Genomic DNA, 11,965 nt, shown 5'->3' with positions numbered 1-11,965 from the left:
CCACGCCAAACTCCCGCCTGAACAAAGGCCGAAAAAGAGACCAAAGAAGTCTGCGCGCTCCTTGGGCGCAATGACCCTCCCAAGAAGTCTCTGGGGTGTAGCCAGGCGCAGGCAGTGAAGAATCAAGACGAATTTCAAAGGGTCCATCCAACGCTCTCCCTGCTCCGAACTACATTTCCCAGAAGGCTCAATGGTGCGAATTATCTTACCTAAACCAAACTAGCCCTCCTCTTTCTGAGTCCGTACAACTCCTGAGGATAGGAGGGTGGGCCGGAGAAGGAACTCCATTTCAAACACGTCAGAGTAGCTTTTGGAAGCCACTGCCTAAGGCCGTGCCAGCCTTTGTGAGGCCTCCAGTGCGCGGTTCCATGAGGGGGCGCAATCCTTTAAGCAGGGCCTCAGCTAACCCCTGACAAATTCTGGCGACTGGGAGCCATCTTGCCTGCCACAGGTAAGTTTCTGACTACATTTCCCAGAGGACTCCTCGGCATCGTTGTGATTCTCGCGTGAATTCAGCCTCCAAGTCACGCGCTGGCGGTACCCTCAGGTCTGCACCCACAACTGTTGCAGCGCTGTGGAGGGTACCGCTGTTTTGGAAGCTTGGAAGGCCTGGGGTGAGGCTCCCTAGGAGAGGGCGGGGCCGGAGGCTCGGCTCTGTACGGCGGAGGAGGTAAGATTGAAGTTGTGTGATTGTGTCTGGCTGGTAGTATGTAGTGAATGACCGTGTGGTTGTGACTAGCTGTTCCTGTGGTGTGTCCTTCCAGTGATTACCCGTGTGCAGCATGGTCTGGGAGCTCGTCACTGTTCTGGTGTGACTGGATGTGACTCGGTGGTGTTTGTGTGAGAGAGAAAGGGAGAGAGTGAGTGATTGGGACCACGTGCGGCATTGTGTGTGAAGGTGTGGGGAGCTTGTGACTCGGTAGATGTAATAATAGTGTTTGTTCCCGTCAGGGCGTGTGATTGTGCGACTCTGTGACTGTGTGCTGCAGAGTACAGTTGGGGGTACTTGTGAATTCTATGTGGTTTTATCTGTGGATAGTGTGATTGTGACTGTGCGACCATCTGCGGGCTTGTGGTGCCTGTGTCAGTGCGGTTGTGACTGAATGTCCTCTTGGTAAATGTGTGGTTGTGCTTATGTGACCGTTGAGGCCCAGGGTGTTGGCCCTGTTGCTTTGGTTATGGGTTACCGCTAGCTGTCTGTCCCCGTGGTGGTCGTGTGATTATGTTTTGGGTGACTGGATAAATATATGAGGTTTTTTCACTTAGGTTGTATACCTACACATTATACTATGGTTTTCCCTCGTTTTAAAACTTTTGCAAATGCTATCATATGGTCTTTTGTCTTTTATTTTGCTTATTTGTACAACTATGTTTTAGACAATTGTCATATTAAATATAGTAGTGGTTCATTTGTTTTCTTTGCATTACATCCTTTGAAGTATACCCTTGTTATTCATCCCTTCAATTAATGATGGGTGTTTGAATTGTTTCTAGTTTCCGACTTTATACACAGCGCTGCCACAGCATTCTTTTACAGCGGATACATGTGCATGAGTTTCTCTACCTGACAGTGGAATTGCTGGCTCATATGATATCCTACACTTTACTCAGTAGTACCAAAATAATTACCTAAGTGGGTGTGCACATTTATGCTTGCACAGCAATGTTTGAAACTTCTCATTGCTCCATGTTTCTACCAAAACATGATTCTCAAAGTTTTAAAAAACATCTTTAGGAGATAGAGCATAAAGTGCACAAATCCCAAGTATACAGCTGTAACACAATTTCCTAAAGCAACATAAAGAACATGGCCAGCACCCCAGAAGGTTCCCTCATGCCCCTTCCCAGTTATTTCTCCCACAATCACTGTTCAGAAGTCTATCGCCATTAATTTTACCCATTCTTGAACTCCACATATGAATGGAATTGTATAGCATGTGCTCTTTTATGCCTGGCTTCTTCCACATTATGTCTGAGATTCGTCCAAGTTGTCCACTGTAGTTGTACTCAGTTGTCATTACATGGGGATGTATTGCAATGTATTAATTGCTTACACTGTTGATGGACATTTGATAGTTTACATTTTTTGGCTGTTACAGATTGTATTGCTGCTATGAACATTCTCTGTTTTTGGTGAACATGTAAATGCTTTTCTCTTGGCTAAATATTTAGGAGTGGAATTGCTAGATAATATGGTGGGCATTTGTTTAATAGATTCTACCAATTTCTCATGTGGTTGTACCAATCCATCCAGCAACGTATGAGAGTTGCTCCACATTGGCTCTGTTGAGATTGCCAGTCTTTTAATTATTCTGGTGGTTATGTAGTGGAATTTCATGACAGTTTTTTTTTTTTTTTTTTTTTTAAGGTTATTTATTTTGAGAGCGAGAAAGCACAAGTAGGGGAGGGGCAGAGAGGAGAAAGTGAGAATTCCAAGCAGGCTCTTTGCTGAGGGCACAGCCCCCACGTGGGGCTCAAACTCACGAGCTGTGAGATCATGACCTGAACCGAAGTTGGTTGCTTAACCACCCAGGCACTCCTCATCGCAGTTTTAATTTGTTTCCCTGATGGGTAATGATGTTCAGCATCTTTTCACAGGTTTATTGGCTATTTGGATATTCTGGTGTGTGTGTGTGTGTGTGTGTGTGTGTGTGTGTGTGTTTTCCAAAGGTTTATTTTTTTATTTTTTTAATTTATTTTTTGTTTTTAAATCCTTGTTTATTTTTGAGAGAGAGCATGAGCTGGAAAGAGGCAGAAAGATGAGACAGAATATCCAAAGCAGGCTCTGCACTGACAGCAGTAAGCCAGATTTGGGGCTCTAACTCAGGAACCACAACATCATGACCTGAGCTGAAGTTGGATGCTTTACTGACTAAGCCACCCAGGTGCCCCTTGTATATCCTGTTTGTTTGTTTGTTTGTTTTTAATTTACATCCAAATTAGTTAGCATACAGTGAAACAATGATTTCAGGAGTAGATTCCTTAATGCCCCTTACCCATTTAGCCCATCCCTCCTCCAGTAACCCTCTGTTTGTTCTCCATATTTATGAGTCTCTTCTGTTTTGTCCCCCTCCCTGTTTTTATATTTTGTTTCCCTTCCCTTATGTTCATCTGTTTTGTCTCTTAAAGTCCTCATATGAGTGAAGTCATGTGATTTTTGTCTTTCTCTGACTAATTTCACTTACGATAATACCCTCCAGTTCCATTCATTTAGTTGCAAATGGCAAGATTTCATTCTTTTTGATTGCTGAGTAATACTCCATTGTATATATATACCACATCTTCTTTATCCATTCATCCATCGATGGACATTTGGGCTCTTTCCATGTGCATGTGTCCCTTCGAAACAGCACACCTGTAGCCCATGGATAAATACCTACTAGTGCAATTGCTGGGTCGTAGGGTATTTCTATTTTATTTTATTTTATTTTATTTTATTTTATTTTATTTTATTTTTTATTTTATTTTTTTCAATATATGAAATTTTTTGTCAAATTGGTTTCCATACAACACCCAGTGCTCATCCCAAAAGGTGCCCTCCTCAATACCCATCACCCACCCTCTCCTCCCTTCCACCCCCCATCAACCCTCAGTTTGTTCTCAGTTTTTAAGAGTCTCTTATGCTTTGGCTCTCTCCCACTCTAACCTCTTTTTTTTTTTTTTTCTTTCCCCTCCTCCATGGGTTTCTGTTGAGTTTCTCAGGATCCACATAAGAGTGAAACCATATGGTATCTGTCTTTCTCTGTATGGCTTATTTCACTTAGCATCACACTCTCCAGTTCCATCCACGTTGCTACAAAGGGCTATATTTCATTCTTTCTCATTGCCACGTAGTACTCCATTGTGTATATAAACCACAATTTCTTTATCCATTCATCAGTTGATGGACATTTAGGCTCTTTCCATAATTTGGCTATTGTTGAGAGTGCTGCTATAAACATTGGGGTACAAGTACCCCTATGCATCAGTACTCCTGTATCCCTTGGGTAAATTCCTAGCAGTGCTATTGCTGGGTCATAGGGTAGGTCTATTTTTAATTTTCTGAGGAACCTCCACACTGCTTTCCAGAGTGGCTGCACCAAGGGTCGTAGGGTATTTCTATGTTTAACTTTTTGAGGAACTTCCATACTGTTTTCCAGAGCGGCTGCACCAGCTTGCATTCCCACTGGCAGTGCAAAAGAGATAGATCCTCTTTCTCCACATCCTCACCAACATCTGTTTTTGCCTGAGTTGTTAATGTTAGCCATTCTGACAGGTGTAAGATGGTATCTCATTGTGGTTCTGATTTGTATTTCCCTGATGATGGGTGATGTTGAGCATTTTTTCATGTGTCGGTTGCCCATCTGGATGTCTTCTTTGGAGAAGTGTCTATTCATGTCTTTTGCCCATGTCTTCACTGGATTATTTGTGTTTTGGGTGTTGAGTTTGATAAGTTCGTTATAGATTTTGGATACTAACCCTTTATCTGATATGTCATTTGCAAATATCTTCTCCCATTCTGTTGGTTACCTTTTAGTTTTGCTGATTGTTTCCTTCGCTGTGCAGAAGCTTTTTATTTTGATGAGGTCCCAGTAGTTCTTTTTTCTTTTGTTTCCCTTGCCTCTGGAGACGTGTTGAGTAAGAAGTTGCTGCGGGCAAGATCAAAGAGGTTTTGCCTGCTTTCTCCTTGAGGAATTTGATGGCTTCCTGTCTTACATTTAGGTCTTTCATCCATTTTGAGTTTATTTTTGTGTATGGTGTAAGAAAGGGTCCAGGTTCATTCTTTGGCATGTCACTGTCCAGTTTTCCCAGCACCACTTGCTGAAGAGACTGTCTTTATTCCATTGGACATTCTTTCCTGCTTTGTCAAAGATTAGTTGGCCATATGTTTGTAGGTCCATTTCTGGGTTCTCTATTCAGTTCCATTGATCTGAGTGTCTGTTCTTGTGCCAGTACCATACTGTCTTGATGATTACAGCTTTGTAGTATAGCTTGAAGTCCGGGATTGTGATGCCTCCTGCTTTGGCTTTCTTTTTCAAGATTGCTTTGGCTGTTTGGGGTCTTTTCGCATTCTATACAAACTTTAGGATTGTTTGTTCTAGCTCTGTGAAGAATGCTGGTGTTATTTTGATAGGGATTGCATTGAATATGTAGATTGCTGTGGGTAGTATTGACATTTTAACAATGTTTGTTCTTCCTATCCAGGAGCATGGAATCTTTTTCCATTTTTTTATGTCTTCTTCAATTTCTGTCATAAGCTTTCTATAGTTTTCAGCGTATAGATTTTCACCTCTTTGGTTAGATTTATTCCTAGGTATTTTATGGTTTTTGGTGCAACTGTCAATGGGATCAATTCCTTGATTTCTGTTTCTTTTGCTTCATTGTTGGTGTATAGGAATGCAACTGATTTCTGTATATTGATTTTTATATCCTGCAACTTTGCTCACTTCATGAATCAGTTCTAGCAGTTTTTTGGTGGAATCTTTAGGGTTTTCCATATACAGTGTCATGTCATCTGCAAAGAGTGAAAGTTTGACCTCCTCCTGGCCGATTTGGATGCCTTTTATTTCTTTGTTTTGTCCGATTGCAGAGGCTAAGACTTCCAATACTATGTTGAATAACAGTGGCGAGAGTGGACATCCCTGTCTTGTTACTGACCTTAGGAGAAAAGCTCTCAGTTTTTCCCCAATGAGGGTGGTATCAGTGTTGGGTCTTTCATATATGGCTTTTATGACCTCGAAGTATGATCCTTCTATCCCTACTTTCTTGAGGGTTTTTATCAAGAAAGAATGCTGTATTTTGTCAAATGCTTTCTCTGCACCTATTGAGAGGATCATATGGTTCTTGTCCTTTCTTTTAGTGATGTGATGAATCACGTTAATTGTTTTGCGGATATTGAACCAGCCCTGCATCCCAGGTATAAATCCCACTTGGTCATGGTGAATAATTTTTTTAATGTATTGTTGGATCCGGTTGGCTAATATCTTGTTGATTTTTGCATCCATGTTCATCAGGGAAATTGGTCTGTAGTTCTCCTTTTTAGTGGGATCTCTGTCTAGTTTGGGAATCAAGGTAATGCTGACTTCATAGAATGAGTTTGGAAGTTTTCCTTCCATGTCTGTTTTTTGGAACAGCTTCAAGAGAATAGGTGTTAACTCTTCCATAAATGTTTGGTAGAATTCCCCTGGAAAGCCATCTGGCCCTGGACTCTTGTTTCTTGGGAGGTTTTTTATTACTAATTTGATTTCTTTACTGGTTATGGGTCTGTTCAAATTTTCTATTTCTTCCTGTTTCAGGTTTTTTTTTTTCAGAGTTTATAGCATTTGAGTTTTATTTTATTTATTATTTTTTAATATGAAATTTATTGTGAAATTGGTTTGCATGCAACACCCAGTGCTCATCCTAACAGGTGCCCTCCTCAATGCCCATCACCCACTTTCCTCTTCCTCCCACCCCCCATCAACCCTCAGTTTATTCTCAGTTTTTAAGAGTCTCTTATGGTTTGCCTCTCTCTCTTCCTGTTTCAGTTTTGGTAGTATATGTGTTTCTAGGAATTTGTCCATTTCTTCCAGGTTGCCCATTTTATTGGCATATAATTGCTGATAGTATTCTCTTATTATTGTTTTTATTTCTGCTATGTTGGTTGTGATCGCTCCTCTTTCGTTCTTGATTTCATTTTTTTGGGTCCTTTCCTTTTTCTTTTTGATCAAACTGGCTAGTGGTTTATCAATTTTGTTAATTCTTTCAAAGAATCAGCTTCTGGTTTCATTGATCTGTTCTGCTTTTTTGGTTTTGATAACATTAATTTCTGCTCTAATCTTTATTATTTCCTGTCTTCTGCTGGTTTTGGGTTTTATTTCCTGTTCTTTTTCCAGCTCTTTAAGGCATAAGGTTAGGTTGTGTATCTGGGATCTTTCTACCTTCTTTAGGATGGCCTAGATTGCTATATACTTTCCTCTTATGACTGCCTCTGCTGCGTCCCAGAAGTTATCCTGTTTTTTAAAGTGTCTGTTCAGGTCTTTTCACTCACTGCCCTTAAAAATTTTTTGTCTTCATTTAAAGACAACTTTTTATTTTCATATTGTAAATGTAGTTTAAAGAATTCCTATATATTCTTTTTTAAAGTTTATTATTTTTTAATTTTTTTAATGCTATTTATTTTTGAGAGAGAGAGCGAGCACGCGTGAGTCTGGGAGGGACAGAGGGTGAGGAAGATTCAGAATCTGAAGCAGGCTCCAGGCTGTCAGTTGTCAGCACAGAGGCAGATGCAGGGCTTGAACCCACAAATCATGAGATCATGACCTGAGCCAAAGTCCTATGCTTAACTGACTGAGCCACCCAGGCATCCCCTTAAGTGTATTATTTATTTTGAGAGAGAGTGTGCAAGTGGGGGAGGGGCAGAGAGCGATGGAGAGAAAGAAAGAATCCCAAGCAGGCTTCACACAGTCAGCATGGAGCCCAGTGTGGAGCTTAAACCCACGAACTGCAAGATCATGACCTGAGCTGAAGTTGGACACTTAGCTGTCTGAGCCACCCAGGCTCCCCGAATTCCTATGTATTCTTCACTCAGGTGCCCATGGTGCAATGATGAAAATCAGGAAATTTACACAGAAATAAGATTTTTGACTAATTTACAAACCTTACTTAAATTTTGCTAATTGTCCTATCAGTGCCCTTTTCTGTTCCAGGACCCAATATAAAATACATCATTGATTTAGTTGTCTTGTCTCTTCCCATCAGACATAGTTCTTTAGTTCTTTTCATCTTTCATGACGTTGATACTTCTGAAGGGTACTGGCCAGTTTTCTTGTCTTTCAATTTGGATTTGTCTGCTTTTTCCTCATGGTTAAATTTAGACTATGCATTTTTGGCTAAAAGATCACAGAAATAGTGTTTCTGTTCTTCTCAATGTATCATATAATGATACCAGTATATCTCATTACTGGTAATGTTAACTATGATCACTTGGTTGAGATGGTATCTGCCAGGTTTCTTCCTTGTAAAACTATTTTTCTCTTTTTAGTTAATAAGTATCTTGTGGGGAGATGCTTTAGAGACTATGCAAAACTACTGTTCTCATGGGGGTGCCTGGCTGGCTCAGTCATAAGACCATGTGACTCTGGATTCAGGGTCATGTGTTTGAGCCTCATGTTAGGGGTAGAGATTGCTTAAATAAGTAAACTTAAAAAAATACTGTTCTCATCATACTTTCACCCATTGATAATTCTTGTCTGTAACAACTATTACTGTGGTGTATGCCTAGTGGTGTTTGTCTCTTTCCATCATTCCTTCTATATTTATTAAATTCTGTAAAAAGCTGTCCATTATTCCTAATGTGTTTATTCAATTACTTGTTTATTAACTAATGGATACTTATTTTGTTCTATGAGTTTTAATCCATTATTATTGTTATATAATTTGTTGCTCAAATTGTCCCAGATTTGGCCATTAGGAACTCCAAGTTAGCTCCTGTGTCCTTTCAACATGGCATCATTTTTGAGTACTTTCTTATGCCTATGTATATGTCTTCTCCCATTTTCCTAGCAGGTTTTTAGCCCTTTGTTTTTTATGATTAGTGCTTTTTTCATATCTTGAAAAGAAATCTTTATATTTCCAAGTTCCTGCAGATATTCTATGTTTTCTTATAGATTTAGCATTCATATTTAAGTCTGTTGTCCATCTTGAATTAGTTTTTGTGTATGGTATTTATTGAAAACACCATCTTTGCACATCTGAAATGCTAGAAGCTTTTATCATAAATCAGGTGATATATACTGTCATCCTCTTTCTGGACTGTAATTCTGTTTTGTTTTATTTTATTTTATTTTATTTTATTTTATTTTATTTTATTTTATTTTATTTTTTATCAATGCCACTGTCTTGACATCTATAGTATTAGTTCTCCAACCTTGTTTCTTTTCTTTTTTAAGATTGTCTTGGCTGTTGTAAGTCCCTTGGATGTCAGAATCAACTTGTTAATTCTCACCAAAAATAAAAAATCCTTGCTGGGGTTTTGTTTGTGAATCTATATGTTAATTTGGGGAGAATTGACATCCTATCAATATTGAATCTTCCAATTAATAAATATAGTATATGTCTACATTTGTTAAGGTCTTTAATTTCTCTCAATGATTTGTTGTAGTTTTCAATGCACATCTTTTATTATATTTGTGCCTGGGTATTTGACATTGTCAGTGGTATTTAATTTTTTTTTCCAGTTGTTTATTGCTAGAAGTACAATTTTTTTTTTTTTTTTGTATATTGTCCTTGTATCTAGCATCTACAGAACACCTACTGTAGATGCTATTTATCAAGTTGGAAGTTCTCATTCGCTAAGATTTTTACATTAATGGGGGCTGAATTTAGCAATTGCATTTTCTGTGTCTTTTGAGAGGATTTTTTTTACTATTATTATCAATGTGGTAAATTATCTTAAGTTTCATACCTTGAACCAACCTATCATTCCTGAAATAAATCTTACTTGCCCATAAAGTATTAAACTTTTTAACAATTTCACTGGGTTAGATCTGCTAATGAACTTCTGCATGTATGTTCATGAGAAATATTGGCCCATAATTTTCATTTTATGTCTTTGTTTTGATATCAGTCTCATATTAGCCTCATAAAATGAATTAAGAAGAATTCCCTGTGTTTTTCTATTCACTATGTGTAAGATTAAAGGTTTTCCTTAAATTTGGAAGAATTCACTGGTGAAGCTATCTGGGCCTGAACTTTTCTTGATAGGAAGATTTTAAACTGTGGAATCAATTTACCTCTTCAGATGTTTCAGGTTTTTTTGTCTGTTTTGTCCATTTTGGCATGTTTTTAAAAGAATTTGTTTCATCTAAGCTTTCAAATTTAAGAGCATGAAGTTATTAGTGTTATTATGTTTTTAATGTCTGTGACATCTATAATGATGTTCACGTTTTCATTCTTGATTTTGTTCATTTGTGTTATCCCTCTCATTTTCATCAGTGGTATTGGTAACATTTTTTCTTCTGGGTACTTTCAAAACTTTTTTCTCGGGTTGTGGTTCTGCTTTTTGTTTTCTGTGTTTTCCTTTTTATTTATTATTCTTCAGGTTTGCTGAGCTTGAAACTCTTGTTGAGGCTTTTAATCAGTTAATCAGTTCAGACAATTATTACTCTCCAATCTCTTTTATTCCTCAGACACTCCACTTACATATATGGTAAATCTTTGGACTGTGTCCCTTTTGTCTTATACTCACTTCTGTTCTTTCTGTTCTTTTTTTCTACTTCATGTGGATTTTTTTGTTTGTTTGTTTTTGACTTGTCTTGCAGTTCATTAATTCTTTTTTCTTTTTAATTTTTTTTAATGTTTATTTGTTTTGGAGAGCGGGGGAGGGGGCAGAGAGAGAGGGATACAGAATCTGAAGCAGGCTCCCTGCAGTCAGCGTGAAGCCCGATGTGGGACTTCAACCCACTAACCACGAGATCATGACCTGAGCTGAAGTTGGACACTTAACTGACTTAGCCACCCAGGTGCCTCTGAGTTCAGTAATTCTCTTAATTTCCTTCCTTCCTTCCTTCCTTCCTTCCTTCCTTCCTTCCTTCCTTCCTTCCTTCCTTCCTTCCTTTCTTCTTAGTTTATTTATTTATTTGGTAATCTCTATATCCAATGTGGGGCTCAAAGTCACGGCCCTGAGATCAAGAATCATGTGTTCTTGTGCCTAAGCCAGCCAGGTGCCCTAATTTCTTAATTTCCTCATTTACTGATGTAGGTTGTCTATTTGGTTCTTTTTTACAGATTTCAGTTCTGTTTAATTTCTTTATCTTACCCATTTCCTTATATTTTGGTTGTTTTTAACATTTTAAAACTATTTTAAAGCTATTTTAAATTGTTTGCCAACTCTAATATCTGAATTGTCCATGGTTCTGTTTTCTGGCTTTATCTCTGAGCATATCTAGCATTTTTAATTTTTTTTAATTTTTTTAAATGTTTATTTATTTTTGAGACAGAGAGAGACAGAGCATGAATGGGGGAGGGTCAGAGAGAGAGAGACACACAGAATCTGAAGCAGGCTCCAGGCTCTGAGCTGTCAGCACAGAGCCCGACGTGGGGCTCGAACTCACAGACCGTGAGATCATGACCTGAGCCGAAGTCGGACGCTTAACCGACTGAGCCACCCAGGCACCCCTATCTAGCATTTTTTAATTGGATGATAGATATTGTGTCAAAAACAACCATGGAGGCCAAGGGCAACCACTACCTACATCTAGCCTTCTCGTTATATCAGAAAAATTAAAGTGCTTTTCAGGTCTCTTTTACTAACAAATACAATTCTTACTATACAAGAAATTTTCAGGATAATGTTGGAAATAATTTAAAACATATTTTTATTAAAAGACTGCTTATTTAGAAGAGTGCAAAATTCTCAAAAATTTTATTTAGTAGATTTCAGAGGGCTCTCTTGTCTGTAATGGTATCTTTTGGCGGTGCTCCATACCCAACATGTGGTCATTTTGTAAACATACTACAGTCTTGGCCACAGAGATTATTGGTTTTAAAAGGAAGGGTCAGGGGCACCTAGGTGGCACAGTTGGTTGAGTGTCCAACTCTTGGTTTCAGCTCAGGTCATGATCTCACAGTTGGTGAGTTCGAGCCCCACACTGGGATCTGCGCTGATAGCGTGGAGCCTGCTTGGGATTCTGTCTCTCCTCTCTGTCTCTCCTGTGCTTGTGCTCATGTTCTCTCTCTCTCTCTCTCTCTCTCTCTCTCAAAAATAAATAAACTTAAAAAAAAATAAAAGAAGAAGGAAAGGGCAGATTCCCCAGATGCAAGAATTCAGCTGGAGATGATATACTCTAGGAGCAAAGATGAAGAGGGTTGGGAATGTAACAGACATAATATGGAGCTATTGAAATAAGAATGTTTCCTGACCACGTCACCTGGGTGGCTCAGTCAGTTGAAGGTCCAACTCTTGATTGTGGCTCAGGTCATAATCCCAGGGTTATGGAATTGAGCC

The 11,965-nt window shown here is 38.8% G+C and overlaps 1 protein-coding gene across 3 annotated transcripts in view; it reads left to right on the top strand.

Moving 5' to 3' along the window:
• The first annotated feature begins 251 nt into the window (after positions 1 to 251).
• ZFP82 (ZFP82 zinc finger protein) overlaps positions 252 to 11,965 on the top strand; it is a 69,915-nt gene continuing 58,201 nt past the window's right edge. The window contains exon 1 of one of the 3 annotated variants that reach the window (XM_045441120.1): positions 252 to 451. The gene's annotated coding sequence lies outside the window, so the exon portion shown is untranslated. Of the gene's footprint in view, positions 452 to 511; positions 671 to 11,965 lie in introns of those variants that run through there. The other 2 variants (XM_045441121.1, XM_045441122.1) reach the window with 2 other exon arrangements.

The sequence above is a fragment of the Leopardus geoffroyi genome, chromosome E2 (genome assembly GCF_018350155.1).
Source record: "Leopardus geoffroyi isolate Oge1 chromosome E2, O.geoffroyi_Oge1_pat1.0, whole genome shotgun sequence".
Lineage (NCBI taxonomy): Eukaryota > Metazoa > Chordata > Mammalia > Carnivora > Felidae > Leopardus > Leopardus geoffroyi.
This window is presented reverse-complemented; position numbering and strand designations above follow the sequence as displayed.